The following is a 13,088-nucleotide window of genomic DNA, read 5'->3' on the forward strand; positions in this document are numbered from 1 at the left end:
GTAGGTCGGGAGGGGAAGCATTCGGTCAATGGATTCCAGAGTGATGCTCCCTCGTCTTGAACTCCCAAGGCACCAATTGGCTGAACCAGTCATTGTCATTTATCAAATCCTGTTCTGCTCTGTTCTGTGTGTGTGTGAGATTCACTCAAAGAGGGTGTAAAATTCCTTAAAGGCAGTCTAATTCCACGTGCTCTCCTTTGGATTTCCAATAGCTCCTAGCACAGGGTCTTCTACCCTGAAGTCATTTGAAAAAAAATTTGTTGCTGTGCTACTTTTGAAGCCTGTGAACTAGTTTTGAATGCATTTTAAGAACTATAAAAACTTTTCAGAGTAACCAGAACACAAAAGAGAAGGGGGCAGATTTTAAAATCCTTCCTTACTGGGATAGACAGTATGATATTACTCCCAAAGCGAATATGTTGGGGAATTAAAGTTGTAGATGGAGTTAAGGCTGCTAATCAGCTAACCTTAAAAGAGGGAGATTTTCCTGTATTATCTAGGTGGTCCCAATATAAGTCCTTGAAAATGGAAGCAGGAAGCAAAAGAGTTAGTGTCAGAGTGATGTTATGTGAGACTCTGCTAGCCATTGCTGGCTCAATAGATGGAAGGAGACACAAGCCGAGCAATGTGGGTAGCCTGTAGAAGCTGGAAAAGGCAAGAAAACAGATATTCTCCAGAGCCTCCAGAAAGAAATGCAGCCCTGCAGACTCCTTGCTTTCACCTCAGTTCTGAACTTCAATAAGTGTGTGCTGTTTTAAGCCACCAAATTTATGAAAATTTGTTACAGAAGCCATTAAAAAAAAAAACAAAAAACAGATTCAACTCTCCTTAGTTTATGCAAAAGGAAGGGAATATTGAGGCATTTTCTTCCTAGGAGCTTCTGCCTTGAAAAGGGCCTTCAGTCATGGTTGATCACAACATTTCTAAGTGATAGAGACTAAGAAGGAGTCAAGTGACTATCAGGCAAAATCTTTGGCCTCCAAGGCCCTTGCATGTTTCAGGTAATACCTCTTGCGGAAGGAAGAGCTAGCCCTGCTCTTATATGAAATGAGCACTTGCCTCTGTAGCGTTATTTCATGGGAAAGGATAAGGTTTCCCACCCTACTTCCCTAAAAGGATCCCTCTCGCTTCCCCACAGGGCCCTGAGAACAGGAAAGTAATATCATAGCCAGCTGAATAGGGAAAAGAACAGCCATTCTTTGCTTTCTGTAAGGAAATCTTATATCTATGGATATCAAGGGTCTAGTTTTCACAATGGAAAACCATTTGCTGTAGTGCCTGCACAACAAATGTCACTTGATATTGGTGTCTCCAAACCTGATAAGCAGCAGACATTGCCAACGAGATAGGCTCAGAGCCACTGATACTGTCTGGAAACACAAAGGGATGTATGAAGATGTAGGTATTTTCCAACCAGGGAGGAAAACAGAGAGAATTGGGCTCCAAGACAATCTTTGCTAATATCACAATTTTGCTTACTTTCAACACTTAAAGGGGCAGGCTCCCCAATTCGGTCTTTATCAAGTTGATGAGCCTGGAAAGGCTGCAGAGGCTGCCCCTATTACATCCTCTGAGTGAAACAGGAACCTCCAGGGTTCTTATAATTGTTCAGCACTGAGGTCCAAGTGAACACATTTATGGGAGTTGGCCCGTAGCCCACTTCTTATGAATACACATAAACACACCTTTTATTGCTCAATAATGTTTTCCCTTTTGGAATTTTTTATGAAACACTAAAAAAAAAATGGGGCTTGTATTTTAATTTTTTAAAAGAAGAAACCAGAGAAATACCAAAATCTTCCAAATGGGAAATTTTCTTGCCTGCTGCCCCTATCAAAAATGATTTGTCAAGGGACTGGTTGAAGCTTCAGCATCAACAACTCAAGATATTAATTTGGTCCAAGTCCAACTAACTGACTTGCTCTCCAGACTGAGTTTCTGCATCCCTCTTTATGAGCCCAACCTCCTTCTCTGGGGTGCTTCAGGTACAATGCAGAATTCATCAGCTCTAGATGCCTATGGGATGTGCTCCCCACGGGCTCTGTTACAAACAAGTATTCTCTCATCTTGGTTCCTGTCCGAAAGTACAAGAAGTTCTTTGATACATGCACATCATCGTCTTGCCTCCTTGACATCATGAGTCCAAGAACTTTGTGACCCCTACCTGGACCACAGCAAGAGCTTCCTACCTAGTCACCCAGCCTCCATATCTGCATTCTCCAATTTATATAAGCACACTGCTGTCATACTAATCTTAAAGGAGAGACACAATCACATTGCTCCAGCTTAGATGCTCCAATAGTTTCCATTTTTCACCAGTTTCCTCCACCTGGCATTCAACCTCATGCAACCAGGCTCAGAATCCCCTTTCCAGATGTAGTGGTCACTAGTCTCTTTCATGCATTCTGCACTGCTGACAATGTGGATAATCTGGCACTCTGCAGTGTACTCTATACACGCCTTTATTCTTGCCACTTTGAGTTCTTTGCTGCAAGCCACACACAATGACTTTGGTTACCTTGGAAGCAAAGAGATGCGCTGGAAAGATGCGCTGGAAGTTAAGACTCTGAACAGTAAGACACAGAAAGGACAAGAACCAGAGCTGTTCAATGGAGTGCTCAGTAGCAGGAACCATTGGACAATCTCTTGGGGCACAACCAAAGTGAATGAGTGAGCCCCAGACCTTTGAGTTGTTTTTTAGTTTGTTTGTTTTTGCTGTTCTGTTCACATTACAGCTTTAGAGAGCATCAAATTGACCTGGCTTTAGCTGTAGGCAATCAGAGCATCTTGATAGATCATTTTACAATCACTATCCAATGGAAGAAGAGAATTCTTCAAAAGTAAATTAAAGCATTAGTACCAAACAAACGAATAATAGAGGCCTGAAAGCCAAAAGCAACAAATACCTACAACATATTATCTCTACCTGGAGTGTTCATTTTCTACCTACAGTTCTCTGCCCATCCTCCAAGACCCAATGAGACATAATTTTGAAGCCAAAACACATCTCTCTTGTGAATTTCCAGTTCAGAATGTGCTCCTTTCAGTCTTCCTTACTTTCTTCCTTCTTTCATAGTTTTTATGTAATAACTGCTTCCTCACTAGCTCTGTGATAAGTTGTATCCCCTCTCTATGCTCCAGTTTCTGGATCTATAAAAAGTCAAAGTGTTAGTCATTCAGTCATGTCTGACTCTTTGCGGCCCCACCCTCCTCTGTTCATGGGCTTCTCCAGGCAAGAATACTGGAGTGGGTTGCCATTCACTCCTCCAGGGGTTCTTCCTGACCCAGGGAGCAAACATGGGTCTCCCGTATTGCAGGTAGATTCTTCACTGTCTGAGCCACCAGGGAAGCCTGGATCTATAAAAAGGATATAATAATAGCCACTTCACATAATTTGTGAGTAGGATTAATATCCATAGGTAAGGAAATCAGCTTAGTACCTGACATGTTGTGGGTGTTATTTTTATGAGCCTGCCATCATTGTCACTATTACCAATATTAACACTTCTAGACTGGGAACCATGATTTCTTCACCTTTATGAGCCCTTGTCAAATATTTTACAACAAACTATTTGCTACTTCTGATTAATGAATAACTCAATCAATGAAATAGTCAACCAATGAAGGAAGAAAACTCTGGAAGATGAAATTGAAACTGGGATTTGTGTAGGCCTGCCCTTTCCACTTTTCCCATCCAATCAGGAGACCACATATACCCATCTGAATGCAGAGTTCCAAAGAATAGCAAGGAGAGATAAGAAAGCCTTCTTAAGTGAATAATGCAAAGAAACATAGGGAAAAAAATTAAATGGGAAAGACTAGAGATCTCTTCAAGAAAATTAGAGATACCAAGACCATTTCATGCAAAGATGGGCACAATAAAGAACAGAAACAGTATGGACCTAACAGAAGCAGAGATATTATGAAGAGGTGGCAAGAAGACACAGAAAAACTATACAAAAAAGATCTCCATGACCAAGATAATCACGATGGCATGATCACTCACCTAGAGTCAGACATCCTGGAATGTCAAGTGGGCCTTAGAAGCATCACTATGAACAAAGCTAGTGGAAGTGATGGAATTCTAGCTAGCTATTTCAAATCTTAAAAAATGATGCCATTAAAGTGCTACACTCAATATGCCAGCAAATATGGAAAACTCCCGCAGTGGCCACAGGACTGGAAAAGGTCAGTTTTCATTCCAATCCCAAAGAAAGGCAATGCCAAAGAATGCTCATACCACCACACAATTGCACCCATCTCACATACTAGTAATGTTGAAAATTCTCCAAGCTAGGCTTCAACAGTACATGAACAGAGAAATTCCAGATGTTCAAGCTGGATTTAGAAAATGCAGAGGAACCAAAGATTAAATTGCCAACATATATTGGATCATCGAAAAAGTAAGAGTTCCAGAAAAACATCTACTTCTGCTTTATTGACTAAGCCAAAGCCTTTGACTGTGTGGATCATGACAAACTGTGGAAAATTCTTCAAGAGATGGGAATACCAGATCACCTGACCTGCCTCCTGAGAAACTCGTATGCAGGTCAAGAAGGAACAGTTAATACTGGAAGTGGAAAAATGGACTGGCTCCAAATCGGGAAAGGAGTACATCAAGGCTGTATACTGTAACCTTGCTTATTTAACTTATATGCAGAGTACATCATGCAAAATGCTGGACTGGATGAAGCACAAGCTGGAATCAAGATTGCTAGGAGAAATATCAATAACCTCAAAGATGCTGATGACACCAACTCTAATGGCAGAAATCAAAGAGGAATTAAAGAGCTTCTTGATGAAGGTGAAAGAGAGTGAAATGTTGGCTTAAAACTCAACATTCAGAAAACTAAGATTATGGCATCTGGTCCCATCACTTCATGGCAAATAGATGGGGAAAGAGTGGAAACAGTGACAGACTTTATTTTCTTGGGCTCCAAAATCGCTGCAGATGGTGATTGCAGCCATGAAATTAAAAGATGCTTAATCCATGGAAGAAAAGCTATGATCAACCTAGACAGCATATTAAAAAGCAGGAACATTACTTTACCAACAAATGTCCGCTTAGTCAAAGCTATGGTTTTTCCAGGAGTCATGTATGGATGTGAGGGTTGGATGATAAAGAAAGCTGAGTGCCAAAGAATTGATGCTTTTGAAATCTGGTGTTGGAGAAGACTCTTGAGAGTCCCTTGGACTGCAAGGAGATCCAACCAGTCCATCCTAAAGGAGATCAGTCCTGGGTGTTCATTGGAAGGACCAATGTTGAAGCTCCAATATTCTGGCCACCTGATGTGAAGAACTGACTCGTTGGAAAAGACCCTGATGCTAGGAAAGATTGAAGGCAGGAGGAGAAGGGGATGACAGAGGATGAGATGGTTGGATGGACTCACCAACCCAATGGACATGAGTTTGAGAAAGTTCCGGGAGTTGATGAAGGATAGAGAAGCCTGCATGCTGCAGTCCATAGGGTTGCAAAGAGTTGGACACGACTGAGCTACTGAACAATAACAACTGTAGGAGCAAGGGTTATCACAGATGTTGCATGAAACAGGAAAATAGCTTTCCTTGATCATTCTGTGGTTCTGAGACAGTTGGAAATATAGCTCCAGTTCTGTTCTTTGGCTGTAATAGCCTGTGTCTGCAGGAGATTTTAAATGTATAATGAAGAGGAAGGAAGAAAGGCAGTGTACAAACATTTGGAAATTTATGGTGACCTATATGATAGTAAATGGATATCTCCACCCTTGACCTAGTTGACCAATTCTGTCAGTGGCTCCCTTAGAAGCCATTTTTGGTGATACTTTGTGCAATAGTTAGGGATGTTCCTTAGGCAAACTCATCTCCCTCGGTTACCACTACAGGTCTGTAATCTATGAATTTATCTAAATCATATTCAAATCTATCTGTATGTTTAATCTATGCCACTTTCCTCTTGTATTAAAGCCTTGCTTTAAATCTCACCTAAAATGCTAGGGAAGAATGAGAAAAAACTCAACCTTCCAAAAGAGAACTAGAGTGAGTTCCATTTAAATCATACCTGTGCCAACCACCAACAGCTTGGGCCAGGCATTTGCCCTCCCTGTCTCACCCTGATCCATTTAAAACTGATAGAATAATCTTCAGATTAAAGGTTAATTAGATTTTTAACTTTTTCTTGCCACTCAGAATATAAAGATTATATAAATATTTCATCTTATTATAGATTCTAGATAAGACTCTTTTCTTCATTTGACTAAATTCGTATCCCTCCCTGACCCATCCTTTGTCTTCAACACCATACTTTTTTTTACACACTTTAGATAATCCCTGTATTACCACAATGTGTGTGTATGTAGAAGAGGCATATTACACTACTCTAGGAGGTGAGGTTCATATCCTGTTTATCATATGTATGTCTATTCACTTTGAAAATTTCCACACAAAATGTCTGTAAAGTGTCTCAGGGAAGGACTACCTTTTTCTACTTTATACAAAAATATTTAGAAGATATGGCTGGCTGGATGTGAGATATCTCTCCGTCTCTTCCAACTTTATCCTTGAGCCTTTTAATTAATTTCCATTATTAGGTAGATTCAAGAACGCTCAATGATATTTCAACTATAATATACATGTAGTAGTTACCTCCTGCATCAGACTTCCTGCTCAGAGCAGCATTTCTCCTGCAGCTGGTTTCTGAGGCCCAGCACTTCCTCTTCTAGCCCTGGTTCTGGGTCCATAAGATACATACCTTAAAGCAGGTCTATAAATTAATCAGGCTTCAATGTCTTCACTCCAGATCCCTCATATTTCGCATAGAAATCTGTCTCAGATTGAGTGTGAAGATACCAGGTAAATCTCCACAGTAGCAATTAACAGTATCTTTTATTTTCTCCTCAAAACAAGATTGTCCCCTGAAATTGACTCCTTCAGGGCACTGAAGAGTATGTTTTTAACCCTAAGAGTAGAGGCAAGAAAAACATCTCTTGCTCTGTGTTTAGATTTAATATTTCCTGGTGGATTTAAGAAAACCACTATTATTTTGCTCCAGGTATGTATAAATGTGTGCACACACAAATTCAGATCATCAATAAAAAACAAGACAAAAATTTTAACAGGAACGGTCATCACTTCACAAATCTGGGAGTCGGAATTCTCAGGATGATGCAAGCAATCATCCATCAAGTATTTAAAGAATTCTTACCCAGAACTCTGCTTTTGTTGAAACCAGAGGGGAGACAAAATCCTTACCCCAGGATAAGAATGGAAAGATGTCAAGTTATTTTACTAAACCTTACTTTTCTAATCTTTAAAATGACAATAATACCTACCCCACTGGTCATTTCTAAGTGCATACAGGCTCAGTCACACTGGATTCTTTATGACACCATGCACTATAGTCCACCAAGCTCCTTGCTCTATGGAATTTTCCAGGCAGGAATTCTGGAGCAGGTTGTCATTTCCTGCTCCAGGGGATCTGCCCAACTCAGGGATTGAACCTGAGTCTCTTGTGTCTCCTGCATTGACAGGCAGATTCTTTACCACTGAGCCACCTGGGAAGCCCAAGATCATGAGTTGAAGACCAGATCACTAGCTGAAATATAAACACGAAATCTTCTAAGCAGCTAATGTTCAACAAATGCTTATGGAAAGCCTACTGCACTAATTTAAAAGAGAAGCACTGTTCCTGTCTTCACAGAATTCTACTTTTTATAGGGCCTTTTTTTCCTCAAGAGGTTTTTGAGCAAGAGAGCAACCACTGGTGTGCCAGAGGCAATGTATATTGACTTGCAAGAGCCAATTATTAAAATAATCAGAACTAGTTGCTAAACCATTGATAGTTTAAAGTGTGAAAGTGAAAGTGTTAGTCCCTCAGTCAAGTCCAACTCTTTGCAACCCCATGGACTATAACCCATCAGGCTCCACTGTCCATGGGATTCTCCAGGCAAGAATACTAGAGTGGGTTGCCATTTCCTTCTCCAGGGAATCTTCCCTACCCAGGGATCAGATCTGGGTCTCCTGCATTGTAGGCAGATTCTTTACCATCTGAGCCACCAGGAAAGTCAGTCTTGAAATGTGAACTGGTTGTGAAACCATTTGTAGCTTAAAATATGAAAGTATTTACACCACAGAAATTGCCAAACACTATAAATCAGCCTTTCTCCGCCCCCCTCCCCAACCCAGAGGGCCAGCTCTCTAGCACACCTTTACAAAATATGAAAGCATGAAGAATATGGCATAGCAGTTAGGAAGAGACTCTTGAATTGGTGAGAGATGCATCAAAATCCTACCTTTACAATCGACAGTCTGTAAGTCATTTGGCTATCCTAAGCCTCATTATCCTCATTAATAAAGAAAGAAAATGGATTAATATTGTAATCTACATATGTTGGTCTGCTCAGGTTGCCATTAACAAACATAGATTGGGTGGCTTAACAAGTTTTCTTACAGTTCTGGAGGCTAGAAGTCCAAGATCAAGGTGCTAGCATAGTCAGTCTCTGGAGAAGGCTCTTTGTCCAGCTTGCAGATGGTCATGTTCTCACTGCATTTTCACATCACCTTTCCTTGGTGTGTGTGCGTGGAGACAGAGAAAGCAAGCTCTCTGATGTTTCTTTTTTTTTTTTTAATTAAAGGATAATTGCTTTACAGAATCTTCTGTAAAACCTCAACATGAATCAGTCACAGGTATACACATCCCCTCCCTTTTGAACCTCCCTCCCACCTCCCTCCTCATCCCAACCCTCTAGGTTGATACAGAGCCCCTGTTTGAGTTTCCTGAGCCATACAGCAAATTCCTGTTGGCTATCTATTTCACATATGGTAATGTGAGTTTCCATGTTACTCTTTCCATACATATCACCCTCTCCTCCCCACTCCCCATGTCCATAAGTCTATTCTCTATGTCTGTTTCTTCATTGCTGCCCTGTATATAAATTCTTCAGTATACCATTTTTCTAGATTCTGTATAGGTGTGTTAGAATACGATGTTTATCTTTCTCTTTCTGTCTCACTTCACTCTGTATAATAGATTCTAGGTTCATCCACCTCATCAGAACAGACTCAAATGCATTCCTTTTTATGGCTGAGTAATAGTCCATTGTGTATATGTACCACAACTTCTTCATCCATTCATCTGTCAATGGACACTTAGGTTGCTTCCATGTTCTAGCTATTGTAAATGGTGTTGCAATGAACAATGGGATACATGTGTCTTTTTCCATTTTGGTTTCCTCAGGGTATATGGCTAGTAGTGAGATTGCTGGGTCATATGGTGGTTTTATTCCTAGTTTTTTAAGAAATCTCCATACCATCTTCCATAGTGGCTGTATCAATTTACATTCCCACCAACAGTGCAAGAGCATTCCCTTTTCTCCACACCCTCTCCAGCATTTATTGTTTGTAGACTTTTTGAGAATGGCCCTTCTGACAAGTGTGAGGTGATATACCACTGTGGTTTTGATTTGCATTTCTCTAATAATGAGCAATGTTGAGCATCTTTTCATGTGTTTGCCATCTGTATGTCTTCTTTGGAGAAATGTCTGTTTAGGTCTTTTCCCCACTTTTTGATTGGGTTGTTTGTTTTTCTAGCATTGAGTTATATGAGCTGCTTGTATGTTTTGGAGATTAATCCTTTGCCAGTTGTTTCATTTGCTATTATTTTCTCCCATTCTGAGGGTTGTCTTTTCACCTCACTTATAGTTTCCTTTGCTGTGCAAAAGCTTTTAAGTTTAATCAGGTCCCACTTTTTTACTTTTGTTTTTATTTCCATTACTCTAGGAGGTGCGTCATAGAGGACCTTGCTTTATGTCATTGAGTGTTCAGCATATGTCTTCAAGAGTTTTATAGTTTCAGGTCTTACATTTAGGTCTTTAATCCATTTTGAGTTGTATGGCATCACCAACTCAATGGACATGTGTTTGAGTAAACTCCAGGAGCTGGTAACGGACAGGGAGGCCTGGCATGCTGCAGTCCATAGGGTCACAAAGAGTCAGACATGACTGAGTGACTGAACTGAACTGAATGGTGTTAGGAAGTGTTCTAATTTCATTCTTCTACATGTAACTGTCCAGTTTTCCCAGTACCATTTATTGAAGAGGCTGTCTTTGTCCCATTGTGTTCTTGCCTCCTTTGTCAAAAATAAGGTACCCATAGGTGCATGGGTTTATTTCTGGGCTTTCTATCTTGTTCCATTGGTCTATATTTCTGTTTTTGTGCCAGTACCATACTGTCTTGATGACTGTAGCTTTGTAATATATCTGAAGTCAGGAAGATTGATTCCTCCAGCTCCATTCTTCTTTCTCAAGATTGCTTTGGCTATTTGAGGTCTTTTGTGTTTCCATATGAATTGTGAAATTTTTTGTTCCAGTTCTGTGAAAAATGCCATTGGTAATTTGATAGGGATTGCACTGCATCTGTAGATTGCATTTGGTAGTATAGTCATTTTCACAATATTGACTCTTTCTACCCAGGAACATGGAATATCTCTCCTTCTGTTTATGTCATCTTTGATTTCTTCCTTAGGATCTTATAATTTTCTGTGTACAGTTCTTTTGTCTCCTTAAGTAAGTTTGTTCCTAGATATTTAATTCTTTTTGTTGCAGTGGTGAATGGGATTGATCCCTTAATTTCTCTTTCTGATTTTTCATTGTTAGTATATAGAAATGCAAGTGATTTCTGTGTATTGACTTTGTATCCTGCAACTTTGCTAAATTCACTGATTAGCTCTAGTAATTTTCTGATACTATCTTTAGGGTTTTCTATCTACAGTATCAGGTCATCTGCAAACAGTGAGAGCTTTACTTCTTTTCTGATCTGGATTCCTTTTCTTACTTTTTCTTCTCTGATTGCTGTGGCTAGGACTTCCAGAACTATGTTGAATAATAGTGGTGAAAGTGGACACCCTTGTCTTCTTCCTGATCTTGGGGGAATGCTTTCAGCTTTTCACCATTGAGAATAATGTTTGCTGTAGGCTTATCATATATAGCCTTTACTATGTTGAGGTAGGTTCCTTCTATGCCCATTTTTTGAAGAGTTTTAATAATAAATGGGTGCCGAATTTTGTCAAAAGCTTTTTCTGCATCTTTTGAGATGATCATATGGTTTTTATCTTTCAATTTGTTAATATGGTGTATCACAATGATTGATTGCATATATTGAAGAATCCTTGAATTCCTGGAATAAACCCAACTTGATCATGGTGTATGAGCATCTTTGATGTGTTGCTGAATTCTGTTTGCTAAAATTTTGTTGAGGATTTTCGCATCCATGTTCATCAGTGATACTGGCCTGTGGTTTTCTTTTTGTGTGTTGTCTTTGTCTGGTTTTGGTATCAGGTTGATGGTGGCCTTATAGAATGAGTTTGGATGTGTTCTTTCCTCTGCAATTTTTTGAAAGAGCTTTAGAAGAATAGGCATTAGCTCTTCTCTAAATGTTTGATAGAATTCTCCTGTGAAGCCATCTGATCCTGGGCTTTTGTTTTTTGGGAGATTTTTAATCACAGCTTCAATTTCAGTGCTTGTAATTGGGTTGTTCATAATTTCTATTTCTTTCTGGTTCAGTCTTGGAAGATTGAACTTTTCTAAGAATCTTTCCATTTCTTCCAGGTTATCTAATTTATTGCCATATAGTTGTTCATAATAGTCTCTTATAATCCTTTGTATTTATGCAGTAACCTCTACTTTTTCATTTCTGATTTTGTTGATATTCTTCTCCCTTTTTTTCTGATGAGTCTGGCTGAAGGCTTGTCAATTTTGTTTATCTTCTCAAAGAACCAGCTTTTAGTTTTATTTATCTTTACTATTGTTTCTTTCATTTCTTTTTCATTTATTTCTGCTCAGATCTTTATGATTTCTTTCCTTCTACTAATTTTAGGGGGTTTTTTGTTCTTCTTTTTCCAGTTGTTTTAGGTGTAAAGTTAGGTTGTCTATTTGATGTTTTTCTTGTTTCTTGAGGTAGGATCGTATTGCTATAAATTTCTCTCTTAGGACTGCTTTTGCTGCATCCCATAGGTTTTAAGTTGTCACGTTTTCATTGTCATTTGTTTCTAGAAATTTTTTGATTTCCCTTTTGACTTATTCAGTAACCTGTTGGTTATTTAGAAACGTGTTGCCTAATCTCCATGTGTTTGTGTTTCTTAAAGCTTTTTTCTTGTAATTTATATCTAGTCTCATAGCATTGTGGTCAGAGAAGATGCTTGATATGATTTCAATTTTCTTCAATTTACTGAGGTTTGATTTGCAACCCAAGATGTGGTCTATCCTGGAGAATGTTCCATGTGCCCTTGAGAAGAAGGTGTATTCCTCTGCATTTGGATGTAATGTACGGAAGATATCAATTAGATCCAGCTCATCTAGTGTATCATTTAAGATTTGTGTTTCCTTATTAATTTTGTGTTTTGATGATCTGTCCATTGGTGTGAGTTGGGTGTTAGTCTCCTACTATTGTGCTACTGTCAATTTCTTCTTTTATGTCTGTTAGTGTTTGTCTTATGTATTGAGGTGCTCCTATGTTGGATGCATAGATATTTACAATTGTTATGTCTTCCTCTTGGATTGACCCCTTGATCAGTATGTAGTGTCCTTCCTTATCTCTTATAATCTTCTTTAGTTTAAGGTCTATTTTGTCTGATATGAGGATTGCTACCCCAGCTTTATTTTGCTTCCCATTTGCATGGAATATATTTTCCCATCCTCTCACTTTTAGTCTATATGTGTCTTTTGGTCTGAAGTGGGTTTCTTGTAGACAGCATACATGTGGGTCTTGTTTTTGCATCCATTCAGCCAGCCTGTGTCTTTTGCTTGGAGCATTTATTCCATTTACCTTTAAAGTAATTGTTGATATATATGTTCCTATTGCCATTTTCTTAATTGTTTGGGGTTGATTTTGTAGATCTTTTTTCTTCTCTTGTATTTCTTGACTATATAAGTTCCTTTAACATTTGTTGTAAAGCTGGTTTGGTGGTACTGAATTCTCTTAACTTTTGCTTGTCTGAAAAGCTTTTTATTTCTCCATCAATTCTAAATAAGATCCTTGCTGGGTACAGCAATCTTGGTTGTAGATTTTTCCATTTCAGTACTTTAAATATATCCTGCCATTCCTGTCTGGCCTGCAGA

The sequence above is a fragment of the Odocoileus virginianus genome, chromosome 4, assembly GCF_023699985.2.
Source record: "Odocoileus virginianus isolate 20LAN1187 ecotype Illinois chromosome 4, Ovbor_1.2, whole genome shotgun sequence".
NCBI classification, from domain to species: Eukaryota; Metazoa; Chordata; class Mammalia; order Artiodactyla; family Cervidae; genus Odocoileus; species Odocoileus virginianus.